General features: G+C 34.0%; 1 protein-coding gene across 7 annotated transcripts in view; it reads right to left on the reverse strand.

Moving 5' to 3' along the window:
* Nucleotides 1-14511, reverse strand: part of LOC126872192 (hemicentin-2-like) — a 548719-nt gene that overhangs the window by 135237 nt on the left and 398971 nt on the right. The window contains exon 1 of one of the 7 annotated variants that reach the window (XM_050631840.1): nucleotides 2353-2547. The exons of the other annotated variants lie outside the window; for them this stretch is intronic. The gene's annotated coding sequence lies outside the window, so the exon portion shown is untranslated. Of the gene's footprint in view, nucleotides 1-2352; nucleotides 2548-14511 lie in introns of those variants that run through there. 7 annotated transcript variants of the gene reach the window in all.

Genomic DNA, 14511 nt, shown 5'->3' on the forward strand with positions numbered 1-14511 from the left:
AAAACATGATAAACCCGTATCGCCTATCTGGCGCTGAATATTGAAACGTGTCAATGGCACGTCAAATACCACCAAATTGACTATTTATGAGACCAAAGGGAGGAAATTTCGTTTCCTGGTTTTTTCATCGGAAATTGCATTGCCTTTGTTATCATCGTTCCTAAAATGTTATGAAAATCCATCATGAACATTCCATTCTTATTTGAAACGACATTAAATGTTGTATTAATCTTTTTAGAGGCAAGATTTATTAATGGTACCAAAAAATTATTGTTTTCTATTTTTTCTTTTTTTTTTAAGAACGCTAATATTTACATATTTATATAACCGTTGTTAAAGATTTCGCACATTCCGGAATACCTGCTCTATGTATGTTATGTATTTATTTCTAATTAATATATTGCTACATTTTTATGCTCGAAGTAAAGCATTCTCTTGCAAAGCGAGAAGATTATTATACATTTTGTCTAGATCTTCACATTTTCCTTTAAATTTCGTCTATTTCACAGAATCTTCTGTAATTATCTCTTGACGACATTCACCCATAGTTTCTTAAAAAAAGCTGATGTTATTTCTACATTTCAATTACTTTTAGCGACAACGATAATTAATATGTCTCTACGGTGATCCCCGATATGTTTTTTTATTGTAAATTCCACATTCTACTCCTGATCAAACGATGTTCTAAAACGATGTAGTCGATTTGTCACACGACAGCGACAATGACGGATTCCAGGTCAGCGGCAAACGAGAATGGCCGATTAATCGATGGCTATTATGCAAAATTAATTACCAGATAGAACGGTTCACTACTTATCGCTGAGACGAGAGCGAAAGACCGCGAACAGATTGCTTGACATGTTTGAAACACAATGTTAAACCGAGCCGACATACAAAATTATTTGACTGACTACTGTATAAATAATATGATGGAAATTTACAAAAAGCATATACGATCTTCTTCAAAAGCTTTTGTATCCTGTCAAAAAGGACCACTTTTATTTAAACGAAGCTTATACAATTACTGAACTATTTCTTAATATATAATGCAATGATAAAACAGTTATTACTGTTAGTAAAATTTTATAGCCTTTTATTTTAATATCGCAACCACTGGAATAGGCAAAACACTGAGCAAACATTCACAGAAATTTTGCAGATTTATGAAAGAGAATTTTTAAAAATTTAATTGATGTTGGGTTGAACAGAAATTTGTTCCGTTTTTCGATCTAAGTTTAAACAATAACTATTCACCCCAACTTTAATTGGACTAACTTGGTATTGCTGATTAATTAAGAATCAACGGTAAAGTATAAAACAAACATTCTTGGAAATACATACTTGCTTTTTGTTGGCCTGGCATAAATTCAAATATAATTCATGAAGAGACAAAGTCTTATTCCACGTGTCAATCGTCATGCGACAAAGATGGTGCTACTCGGATAGAATGTTCTACTCCATCTATCATATTTTCCACAATCTTGCACGTCCAGACTATCATTTATTCATTCCGCTCGTTTAAAACTATCTCAACAATAAGAACTCGTTTGCTTTGGAAGAGTATAAAAACGAATTGGAACGTTTCTCTTTTTCAGAAGAGCAACTCTACGCCGATGGAGTAATGAAGTTTTAACACGAAGGTGACACAAAATCATGGAAAGGAATGGTGCATACATTGATTGAAAACAATACACATAAATCAGAAAACAGATCCTAAATTCAATCAATACCACCTAATGATAAAATCCGCAATCACTTAGTTTCCAACCCAATATATATACAAATTAATCTACACCTATCATTACTTTAATAAGTGGTCTATAAATATTTATACAAATTCATATACTTATGGATGTAACTTAATCGTTTTAGTCCCAAGCAGAGCGATCGCGCTGTTTAGATTTTGTGTCGAAAGGTCACAGTACATTTGAACGCTATGGACGACTGACGGAATTTTGTATTTCATTGTTATCTTCTCAATAATTTTTATTGAACAAAACTTGAAATATTTATAAATCAATAATATGCATATATAATAATATAGATGTATTTCATAAAAATAACAAATATGACGAGCGCTATTACGCCGCTTGTTTCTCTTCGCAATCGATTAAGACAAGCGCTATCGCGCTGTTCGGGATCTTTTGACCCTGTTTTTTCAATATCCTTGAGACTCAAACGGTTAAAAGAATGGAGATAAAGCAGAACTTTCATAAAATTTCATTATTAAAATTCACAGTTCATAAAAATCTGCGGTCCGATACGACAACTACTACGTTGATGAAGAGCAATTCTAGAAAGAAACATAAAGACTTAATAAACTTTATCAGATCACATCTCATGACAACTTACCCAGCGTAGAAATGAACAACACTTCTTGCTGTAAGAACGTTTAAACTAATCCATATTATTACACTCGTTACGTGTCGAAACGTGGATGATTTTATCTGAAGCGCTGATATGTCGGATCGATAATTTGAAACGCATAACGGATAGCCGGTAGTCAACAACGGTTCGCAACGTTAATTAAAACGCAACGGCCGGTTGCTCGCTCGCGTGGCTGTCAAGAATATTCAGCCGCTCGTTGAGTCGTTAACTCGCTTAAGTGCGTTCCTTCGCTTATGAATATGCAAACGCGTTTTAATGCGCCGGCTATTTGTTCGCGTGGCCCGCAAACACTAAAACACTGGCGTCTCCCGTGGTGCGTCCTCTTGCATCTTCGCTTTGAACGATGTTATTAATACGCGTGGCAATCGATCGAGACGGTACTACCTGTTCGTTCGACGCTATGCGTCGATGCGATTGTCGATCGCAGGAATCTGGAACGAACGATCCTAATAGGGGACAAGTTGCAACTGAGCGAAACAGTCTTCTATCTCTATATACACACGTGCTGTAGCGAACGATCTCTTCAACAGCTGATAATGATGTTACAGAGCTGATTGAATATTTCACGGGGCCGTAGTCTTTAGGCGAGGTGGGATCAAACGTATTGTAAGTATATTTCAATGTGAAAGATTGTGTACTTCGAGAGGAAATGGTAGTTTTCATTCGGATATAGAGGGAAAGACAATAGTTTCAAAGGGGTTTACACGTAGAGGAGACACACAATAGTTTTAAGTAGATTCAGATGTAGAAAGGATACACAATAGTTTTAAGTAAACTCGGACGTAGATATTGACACTGACTGGTGTGAGAGTCAAAAAATGAATAATTCTTTCGTAGAATAAGAGGAAAATCTGTTAAAGGAGCAAACGCGATACGTTTAAAAAATTGTCATTTTTAAGATATCTACAAATATTGATTCTGAAGAATATTTATAAGTTTCTGAAGAATGGTCATAAGTACAGTATAGATATTCATAGAAATTGCTTAACCATATTGTTTCACAGCGAGGAGCAAACATACACGATATTTTATTAAATACTCCCAAAAGCAAAGAAATATTATCCAAATTGTAGACAAAATTTGTATGACTATAAATAATTAATAATTTTTTGTTTCAAAGTTTCTATTTTCAATTGATTTTTATCAATTTGATTTTTCACTTGATGAAATAATTCGACATGGTTAAAGAATAGATGTGATAATATATCTACTGAGCAAGAATTTTAGACTGTGGAAGAGAAATGTTTTGTTTCTAGTAAATGAATTAAATGTAGTATTATTTTAATTCTGTCGTTATTTCTTAAAAAATATTTGATCGCGGCTTTCGTAAGATATTCGTTCGAAATAATTAGTACCTTGTGTGACAATAACATCACTTTTTTAGATGATTTAATTATCGAACAATTCCATAATATATTATTTCATACTTTCTGCTTTTCTCTTTTCGATATACCAAGAGACTACTGTATAGACGCTTTTAACTTCCTTTGATGTCCTAGTTGCATTATAATCAATTCCGTGCATATTTTATAACATTTGGGTCAAGCATCTATTTGCTGGAACATTTCTAAAAATGAAATTTGTGTAGCAGAGGAACTCATAAACGAGAAACACTCACATTCGTTTCCATATAACAGCACGTAGAAACGCATTTCCATATAACGTAAAAGCATGGAAAATAAAAGCTGCCATTAATAAGACCAGTAACGTAGATGATTTATCACTTTTGCAAATTTCATTAGACAGAAGTCGGTCAAAGCAATATTTCTTCAAGTAGTCAGTAAGTATCGGTGGTTAGAATAGTTCCATTTAAACATTTCTTAAATTTTATCAAGGACGCTCCTTTTAATTCCTTTGTCAATAGCTTTCGAATAGATCTTCATTTTGTTATCCCTTTAGTATTACGAATCTTTTCTTTGCATTTCTAGCTTCTTCTCGAATGTGACCACAAAATTTTCACTACTGTTTACTACAAACAAATCACCAACACAATATTCTCGTTTCCGAAGAAACGAAAGAATATGGGTGGTTCTACTGACGTGAGAATGTTTGCGGCTCTTTCTTGTTAACACTCTTAAAAACGGTAAATTGTACCATATTTGCATGGCAGAGAAAGATAATAACTGTGTAGACAGACTATTTTAAGAGATATCAATTTAATTTATTTATATACCAAAAATTACTTTTATACATGAAATCTTCAGTGCACTGCCATGTCCCAACTACGATACTTACACTACGGTTCATGCTCGATGAATGAATTTGATGCTATTTACGAATTTTTCCCTTTTATATATATTTTATAATAGTCACACTTAACATTCATATCTATTTTTATTTCAGTCGACTTCATTTTATTGACAAAAAACATCTACCATCATTGTCGCCGCTTTTACATCTCAGTCCTCTGTCTGTAAACTTATTCCTAAAAAAAACAAGAAAGAAACGATACGTATGGTATTAAAAGCAGAATCACGTAAAGAAATTCGAAAGTAATCAAGCGAAGTTAATACTTACAAGCGTTAGAAAATGCAAAGTGTACGATTTATCTATTTTAATTTTTAATAATGAACGCAAGATTGATCACTAGTCTGTTTATGTAAGGAACAAATATTCATTGGTTATAAAAATGCAATGACTTTTGTTGTTAAGTTTAACTAACAACTGTTGAGATTGATAGCTAGTTCGTTTATGATTATAATAAGTATTGATTATTTTATAAGTTAATTATTTTTGTCTTCACTTTGAAGTTAAACTACCAATTATTAATGTAATTGATTCATTTATGATATAAATGATTAAAAATTACTATTTATGTATGATGTTGAATGTTCAAATTTCGTAAGTAATTCTTGAGAAGACTAATTATCTTTTAACTAATTCTTTGTGACAAAGAGTGTGAGTAAACATTTGCTGAATCCTCTGTAGATAGTTATTAAAAAAATACCGATAAAATCATATACAGTTATTGTATTTATTCGTTTGACCATTTTTGTAGCAATACCGACATATCTTCTGCTGTACCTGAAATTTGTTACAATTCATAAATTAAATGAAGAAGCATGTGGACAAAATCACTGCCAAATAATTCTCACATCTGTAAAATCACCCATATATAAATATCGAACTATAGTCTAAAGTGGATCAAAACTCCACACAAAAGACCAAAAGTGAATCGCTTAAAAGTGGATAATGGAATCAAATTCCACTTTCAAGAGGGCTTCCAAAAAACAATCCCGGTATTTAATTAGCACCTGCTATACTGAATTACGACAAAGCGTAACAAAGGAACACGCTGGAAATCAAACTCCAACGCTCGAATCTCGAGTTGAAAATGATGAAACGTAGAGGAAATATAGCGTATTTGGAATACTGTTGGTAATGTAGAATATCGATGTACCTAAAAAAACTACTAACGTTATCTAGTTCGTAACGCCGCAAATAACAGGGACGAAGCACCTGTTAACCCATAACATTCCAATAACCAATAACAATTGTTGCAATCACGGTTAAAATATGTCAAAACTTTTAGAGTAGATCGCTTAATCTACTATTTCGTGCTAATTTTACAAATATATTATATATTCACAATTATATTATTTACTAATATAATATGTACTACAATAAATATAATATTTATACAAATACAAAACGTGACATGAAATTCAATTTTATGTTGCAAATTCAGGAAAACTACTGAGATGGATGTTGTGTGTTTTTTTTGCGCTGTGAATTATAGCGAAGGCAAAAGAGGGAAAGAGTGGCTGCAGTGTTTCATGTGAAATACATGATGAATACACACAAGTATATTGTGGATGTGTTGATTATGATCGTGGAAATTACATCTGTAACTACTGCAAGTAAATTTTAAGTTCTAAGTATGATTAGATGATAAAAGAAAATAATTTTATCATCTACTTGTTTTTTAATTCTATATAACGAAGATAAACTGGAATACCGCTATTGCATATTACCTGCACTGTAACAAAATCGTTACTTTATATTTTCAATCATTTTTCAGTCATTTTTCAATTAGACCAAACTTCCAGATTGCTTTCTTTCACTATTACCGAGTTTCATACTTTGAAGTATAAAAGTTTCCCTATGATATTATGCAGTTTTATTTGCTCTTATCCTACGCCGTAATATTTTATGTATCTTAAAGGAACTGATATTCCAAATATTCTGTACTTCCTCTATCCACTAAACGAGCCGCTCAAAAATTTCGCTTCCTCGGCCAGGAATGGGACGTAAGTGAAATAGTTGGTACACGGGCTTTTTGCGAATGTTTTCTCTCGATGCGAAAAGTTCGATGAAACACGGTAATTTTTATGAACAGTGAACAGTAACGAATCGACCGTGGTCGAAAATTTGTCGTTGACGTGGTGCGAAACAGAAGAGCGATTAATCGATGCCTCTTATTAATTATTGTTTTTCCGCATGTACAGTGGTTTCAAGAGGAATACTGAAAATGGCATCGGGTCCGGGCTTCCGAGCCATTTAACATATCAATGAAAAACCGACGATGGACACGTATCGAGGGACGATTGGTACGGTGTTAGGCGACAAATGTTTTCGAGGGCTTGTCGCTCGAGAAATCGAACTGCGCCAACCGTGGCGTTTTATGCGCCGCACCGATTTTAATTTACCTGTCGTCGAGCCGATGAAAAATCGCCGCCGATTCGGCTGTATTACGTTCGCGCTCGAACAAAAGCGGAAGTTTTCGATTGTTACGGCGTATAGCCAGAGAAAGGCATTCTGTTTATCGCGATATCTGTCTATGATTCTATTGTTTATTAAAACAAGGATGAAAATATTGCTCAACTGGAGATAATATTTTATAGAAAAACAGATCGGTAACGAACAAGGATTTTGGATTGGTATGTGGCGGATCGGTATCAATAGGACGCCGACAGGTCGAGCCGCGGGTACCAACCGCCAACACTAGAGGGCTACGACGACAACGAGTCTGTCTGTCTAACTCGCTAGCGGTCGAATATACGAGCGATTGATACAAATACCGCACCTAGCGAGACTCCCTCTACGTCTAAGGCAGGGACTACCGGGCATAGCCTTACTGACGAGTCCACCGGTAATCCCGGGACGAAACGCACTCTCTCTCTCTTTTCATCCGTCACAGGTATTTGCGTATGCGAGTGTTAATAAGTTTTGTATTGGAATTCTTTTATTACGTTGATAAAAATTGTCTGTTGTAGAGTATATATTATATTTGAACCTCGCTGTCAAACTGATTAATATCGCACTTTTATCAATTTCTCAATCTCATTACATAAGTACATGATTAATGTTCAATTGTCGAAAAACAAATTGCTCGTTTTGATGAATTCATCCATTACAAGAAGATGACATAAATAATAGCAAATTCTAAAATCAATTTAAAAAATATCGCAGCATCGTCAGTTTTTTCTGCTTTTCGACGTATAGTGTTGATCAACGTGGCTTCTGAGTGGCTTGTTTATTTATTGCTTTTGTCAATTATAATTGAATTTTATAAGAACATCGTGATTTGCTACTTTATCCCCGCAACTCTATGTACAGGACAACATTTCGTTTGATCCTTTTACATTTCACAATACATGTTTTTGACTACAGAGTCGTAACGTACACAATAATTGCACACAGTGGTTGCAAAAGGTATCAATACATTCCCTTATTTTCCAATAGAACATTTCTTTATCAGATTTTGTATTTTGTATTCATATCTATCAAATTTTTGTAGTTATATGAAAGTATTACTAACCCTTTGCGCTCGAGAGGCGAGTCAGTCGCCACGGCGTTTCATGCGTTAACTCGAGTGACGACTGAGAGGCGGCAATCCCTGTTTGTGCTAGATTTCGACATCTCCAATTGATAAGAGCGTAGTATTGGTTCATAAATAGGTGCCTTAGCACTTTATGTTCTTTGTTAGAAAGTGTAAAGTGTAACATTTTAAAATGGAGATAAAATATTTAATCCCAAATTCCTCCGAAACTATGGTTCTGACAACGTCTCCAACGTTAGTTCGGATTCGACGATCATAGCAAAAGTATTATAGTCTAGAAGTCCTAGAAAAATGCTTTTCGGAAATGAAATTAGTTCAAACGAAGATAAACTGGACTTGAACTGTTGAAAAATGAGATCGATTGCATTCATGAATGAATTATTGATAGAGAAAATGAAAACAGTGATGGAGATAGTGACACAGTATTAGGTGTAAGAAATCGAAAAATTACAATAATAGATAATGAATGCGAAAGTGACAGTGATGCTCCACAAGGTTCTAATAATTCAAAATGGACAGCTTGTGAAGAATCTAGCAAAACACTACAGAGAATAAAATTCATAGCCGGCGGAAAACCTACAGAGCCGCAAGTATCCTCAAATGTCGTGCAACAATGTTGTAAAATGTTTTTTAAGATATTTTTTGCCAACGAGCTAATAAATCAAATAACAACTGAAAGAAATAATTATGCTGGAAGAATGATAGGGAGAGGATACTATCATCACATTCAGTTTGGCATAATGTCACCAAGGAAGAACTTTGACCAAACCAAAGATGCATCTTGGTAAATGCTTTATAAATTATCATACAAAAGAATACAGAAATTAATATTACAAAATCATATTTTCAAAGATGTAAATATAGGTAAATTATTAGAATATAATGTTTTTGTACGTTAACGTGTGTATAAAATCATTTTACACTACCTGTAAGACATGCGTCACTTATGCGCTAAATCATCTCAAGTTGCTACTTCGCCCGACTGAAAAAGTCCTCGAGCGCAAAGGTCTAATTCATACGAAATTTAATATACTTGAACTATACTGTGCTTTAATATACTAATCGTTTGATATACATAAATAAATACACAGTAACGTGCCAATATTTTTTGTAGCCACTGTATTAGCGAAAATGAAGACCCGTTGCTTCACGATATAATTCAACAGTACCATTCGTTTTCCAGAATTAACTTTTGCATCACAGAAATTCGCAGATGATACGCTCTGATCTAAATTCTCTTTCGCGTTTGAACGTTGAATTATTATCCGGTTACTTGCGGCCCATTTGAAACAGGCGACTCAATTACGTCGAAATAAATGATTCATTGGCTGACGGCGATTCATTAGCGAAACGAATAATCGAATACGGTAGCTAGGTATGGCGGTGACACAGGAGAGTTATTTTTAATTTTCGAATAATCTCGAGGAAGGTTCGCCGCGTAACGGCGGCAAACCGAATCTCATTAATCAAACTCACGGAAGATTACACGAGGGCGGACTCGCCAAGTAAAATTGGACGATGGTTAATCCGGTTTCCACGCGTAGGCCAAACATAGATTCCCCAAGCGGTGTTCGATTTCGCCTGATAGGAAGAACCGGAAACGAGAAACTGAACTAACGACTCGTGGTAAGTCGGTTTTAACATTAGAAATACAAATTAGCTCGAAATTAGCTAGTAACAAATTCATAAATATCGCTTGGTGTAAACGAAATTACTTGCAACTTTTTAACTTCTTTTATTTAGTCTAAATGTAGGAACAAATAAAAACTTTTCGTGTACGGTGGCTAACGAAAGTATTGCCACAGAAAATTTGTATTAATATAATATGCGTATCATATGAAACCTTTTAAAATTTCGTTAGCGCTATCGTGATTATGTAGTAAGATTTAATCTTAAATTTTAGTCTTAAAGATATAATTAGTGTTAAGGATTACAGTTAGGTCAGTTAGCAACGTTAGATTTCACCAAATATTGCTTACTATTAATGTAGTGAATTCAAACAATTGAGGATCTTACGAGGTGTATGCTTCCGATAAATATCGTGGACCTTCTATATACTTCTTCAGCTCCGTATTAAATTTTATCAGTATGATCACGATAATCATGTCTCTTTATAGTGCTAATGAGATTTCAAAATGTTTCGTATAACACATACATAAAAAGTTTCTAGGAATACTTGAATGTTTTTGTAAGCCACTGTATGTATTATACAAAACACTTTGAAATCTTATTAGTATTGTAACATGTGACACGCGTCTGAAAATTTATATAGAAGCTACAAAACATTTATTGTTGTTGAGAATTGTGGATCTTTGAGGCCGAAATAATGTTATAGGAACACTAAATTTACACTGAGGATTAATAATAAAATAATAATGTATTTATTTCATGGAAGATTCCTTATATATTCATCGATACACATTTGCACGCGTCTCAGCACTTTCTTCTATACCCGACTGTAAACCGACTCTTCGACGACCCTTAACCGACTGTGGAGTTTACATTCATCTGTTTTCGAGACGCTTCGGACACATACTTCCACACACTGATATTCACATACAAGTATCTCTACTACGCACTTAACCTAGTCCAGCACAGAAAATTATACATATCTCAACAATTGTGATACACCTTGCAAAGACCACCAAAATATTTTGACAGTCACTATATTCATAAGCCACAATATTTAGTCTTAATATCATATTAATCATATTTATAACCAATTGTATGTTTAAGTAAATACTAATTTTTCACTAAGTGTATGTTTACAGTAAATATTTCGTAACTTGTATATAATTTTTCGGATTAATCTCAAACTTCACCGTTACAATCACGATAGTCGTGTTTCGTTACAATAGCAACGAAATCTCACATGTTTCATACAATAGACGTAATATATTCGCAACAATATTCTGTGTTAAGTATTCGAACACTTTCATGGGCCATTGTGTATCGTATTTATTTTAACTATAACTATATATTTTTTACTGTCATAAAAATACAAATTCAATTACTAAATACATCATTAAAGTTTAATGTGAGACATCACTAATTAAGTTACATTATGAAAGTATAATATACGAAATATATCAACCTGAAATTCAATTTCAGCAGAATTTTACATCTTCCATGATATCTGTAATTACTTTTAATCTCTTGGAAATCGCAATTTCCTGAAAATGTTTCCGCCTTTGAAAATAAACATCGTTTTATTTCTTTCAGCGATACGCGCTGGGGCGAAACGTTGAATGCTGTCGTTTCGTTTTGGGATTTCACCCCCGTCGAGCTCGAGCATTGTACCCGCGTACAATTCCTACAGGGGTTTTACGCGTTTCGCAACGCCGAAAATCGATAACTGGAAAATCCAATCCTTTCGCAATGATTTTAACGGGACAATGAACGACATGGTTAAAACGATGTAGACTGATCAAACATTAATTGCCAACACCAGGGTAATCGTGTTCGTTAATGCAGTAATCGCCGCGTAGGCGATACTATCGATTAAATCGTCGGTATGAAAATCGATTACGTTGTTGGCCCGTGCAAGTATACCTATTAATGCATTTTCTCCAATTGTCAGGGATTTCTGCGGAAAATCATTTATGTTTTAGCATACGCAATGTATATGTACACGTATACAGTGTATACATCTGCTCGTAAAAATATTTGAATGCCTAAAACAGAAAGTTTTTACGCCTATATTGTATGCGTATTATTATGTGAAACATTCCGAAATTTTGTTAGTACTGCTGAGACACCGTTGTTACGGATATATGGGTTTAATTTAAAGTCAATATGGAAATGTATTAGGTTGTCCCAAAAGCTTCTTTCGTTTTATAAGGAAATAATAAATACATAACATTTTTTGTTTTATATTATTTTACTGAATGAATGTATGATCCATTTTATTCCCAAAGAACAAAGAATGTTGTGCATCTATTATTTCCTTATAAAACGAAAGAAGCTTCTGGGACAACCTAATATTACGATTGAGAATTCTGATATACAATAAAGTAATTATCCATACTAACAGTAATTTCATTTATTTAAACACGAATTAAGATTCATCGATAGTTTTTTCAAATATTTGTGGATTACGCGAGTAACTGCATAGAGTTACATTCTTTTTGCATTTTATATCATAGGAACCTTTTTCAGTAGACTGAAGAACTTTAGAACCTTACAAGACCTTTTCAGTGAGTATCTGTATAATAGTTTTAATGGTAGATTTGTGGCGGATCGGTATCAACAGGACGCCGACAGGTCGAGGCATCAACGCGGCGCAACACCTCCCGGGCGATCCGCGGGTACCAACCGCCAACATTAGAGGGCTACGACGACAACGAGTCTGTCTGTCTAACTCGCTAGCGGTCGAATATACGAGCGATTGATACAAATACCGCACCTAGCGAGACTCCCTCTACGTCTAAGGCAGGGACTACCGGGCATAGCCTTACTGACGAGTCCACCGGTAGTCCCGGGACGAAACGCACTCTCTCTCTCTTTTCATCCGTCACAGATTAATACCATTGATTCTAATAAATTGAACATATTTTATGAATTTTATGAATTTATGTATATTCATGCAACGTTTTTTGAAAAAGTTAATATATAATATATTCGAATAAGAATTTATATATAATTTAATGTATTTTATGTATTTTGAGCAATTTTTTCATTGTAAAACAATGCCTGGATATTTAAAAAAACGAAAGCTTCGCTAGTATAGAAAGTACGTGATGAGAGTCCATATTTTAATCCTCGAAGTTTTTACATAATAATTCTCACTACACAGTCAAATTATCATATCAGAGAACTGCTTTACATCTGTTCGTGCGAATTATTTCTTTGTTAACTCCACCTATATTTCATCCACTCGTTTACAACATGTTTATTCAGTAATTATAATATCAGATCGTAGGTGAACTGAACGAATGTAGGAGTAATGAATAATCAACAACGAATAATTGATAAAATAATAACGAATAATCCCTTCATGTAACTACCAAACAGTTACCATTACTTTGATCGAGACCAATAAAATATTACATTTTAATATTTTCATCACGAACAACGATACTCTCCCAAACCTATTTAATTTCAAATTCTATTTATTTTTTGAATGCGAAATAAAAACAAGATTAATAGAGATGGTAATAAACTCGGCAACAAAACCACGCACAGAGGGATTATAAAATAACAATTTGCAGTGGGAATCAGCTTTTATCGAATATAATACAAATTGCAAACAAAATGTCGAACTAAACCCTCTGATATCCATCGAAGTTGGAACTGAATATTTTTTTATACGGTTCAATATCATTTTCAAGGATGTTGAAATTAATAAAATCCATATAGTTCATGAAACGGGTTTACACATCGCCGATATCGTAACCAGGAAACCGCTTTAAATGGAGCCTTTGTTTTCTCACTTCCTTTTTTTATTATATTTGCACCTTCTGTTTGTCACACGTACCGCGTGTTACATTTGAATGTATGATTGACGAATTTTATTTCTTTCCCTTTTTTCTCACATTCCCCTGTCTCTCTCTTCCTCTCTCTCTCTCTCTCTCTCTCTTTCTCGTTCGTTACCGTTCTCTACGTTTTTCTTTCCAATTCAACGAGTTGCTCTGATCTCGTGTAACAGCCTTGCAGGAGATTAACTTTTCTGTGTTCCAGAGGAAAAGCAACGAGAAAGGGAGAATGGAAGTGGAACAGGGTGAAATGGGTCGAAAAGTTAGGTCCAGCCACAATCGGTGGAAAAAGATCGTTTCTCGAGTGGTCTCGCATAATAAAAAATACTACAATTAACGAAAAATGGGTCAGCTTAAGGGATATGTATATTCGATATATTTGAACGTTTATGCGGGCTTCTGATATTTAACATGAAAAAATTGAAAGGTAATGGATTTTTAAAAGGTCGCTGCGAAAATTTTTACCAAGTTGTAAATATGTACAAAGTTTATTTTCTTTTGCAACGTTTAATTTTATTCCTCTGTAATTTAGTTTCTTAGTAGGCAATGTAATTTCGATTTAGTTGATTTTTTGATATATCACTTGAGAGATTTTTAATTCTTTGTAAGTCGTTTTCATTCTTATGGGGGAATCGTAAATTTCGTCACACACATCCATTAAATCTCTGAAGCAGTTTTAATCAGATTCTGATCGAATGTACTTTATTAACATTATTACACAAATCGAATATGGGTTCTGCCGAAAAAAACGAAGCAGTTTTAATCAGATCCTGGTCGAATATTTAATTAATATTACTACAAAAACCAAATGTGCTTCTGCTGAAAAAAGAACAATTTTAATCAGATTCTGATCGAATATTCCATAAA

Source organism: Bombus huntii, chromosome 12 (assembly GCF_024542735.1).
Source record: "Bombus huntii isolate Logan2020A chromosome 12, iyBomHunt1.1, whole genome shotgun sequence".
Lineage (NCBI taxonomy): Eukaryota > Metazoa > Arthropoda > Insecta > Hymenoptera > Apidae > Bombus > Bombus huntii.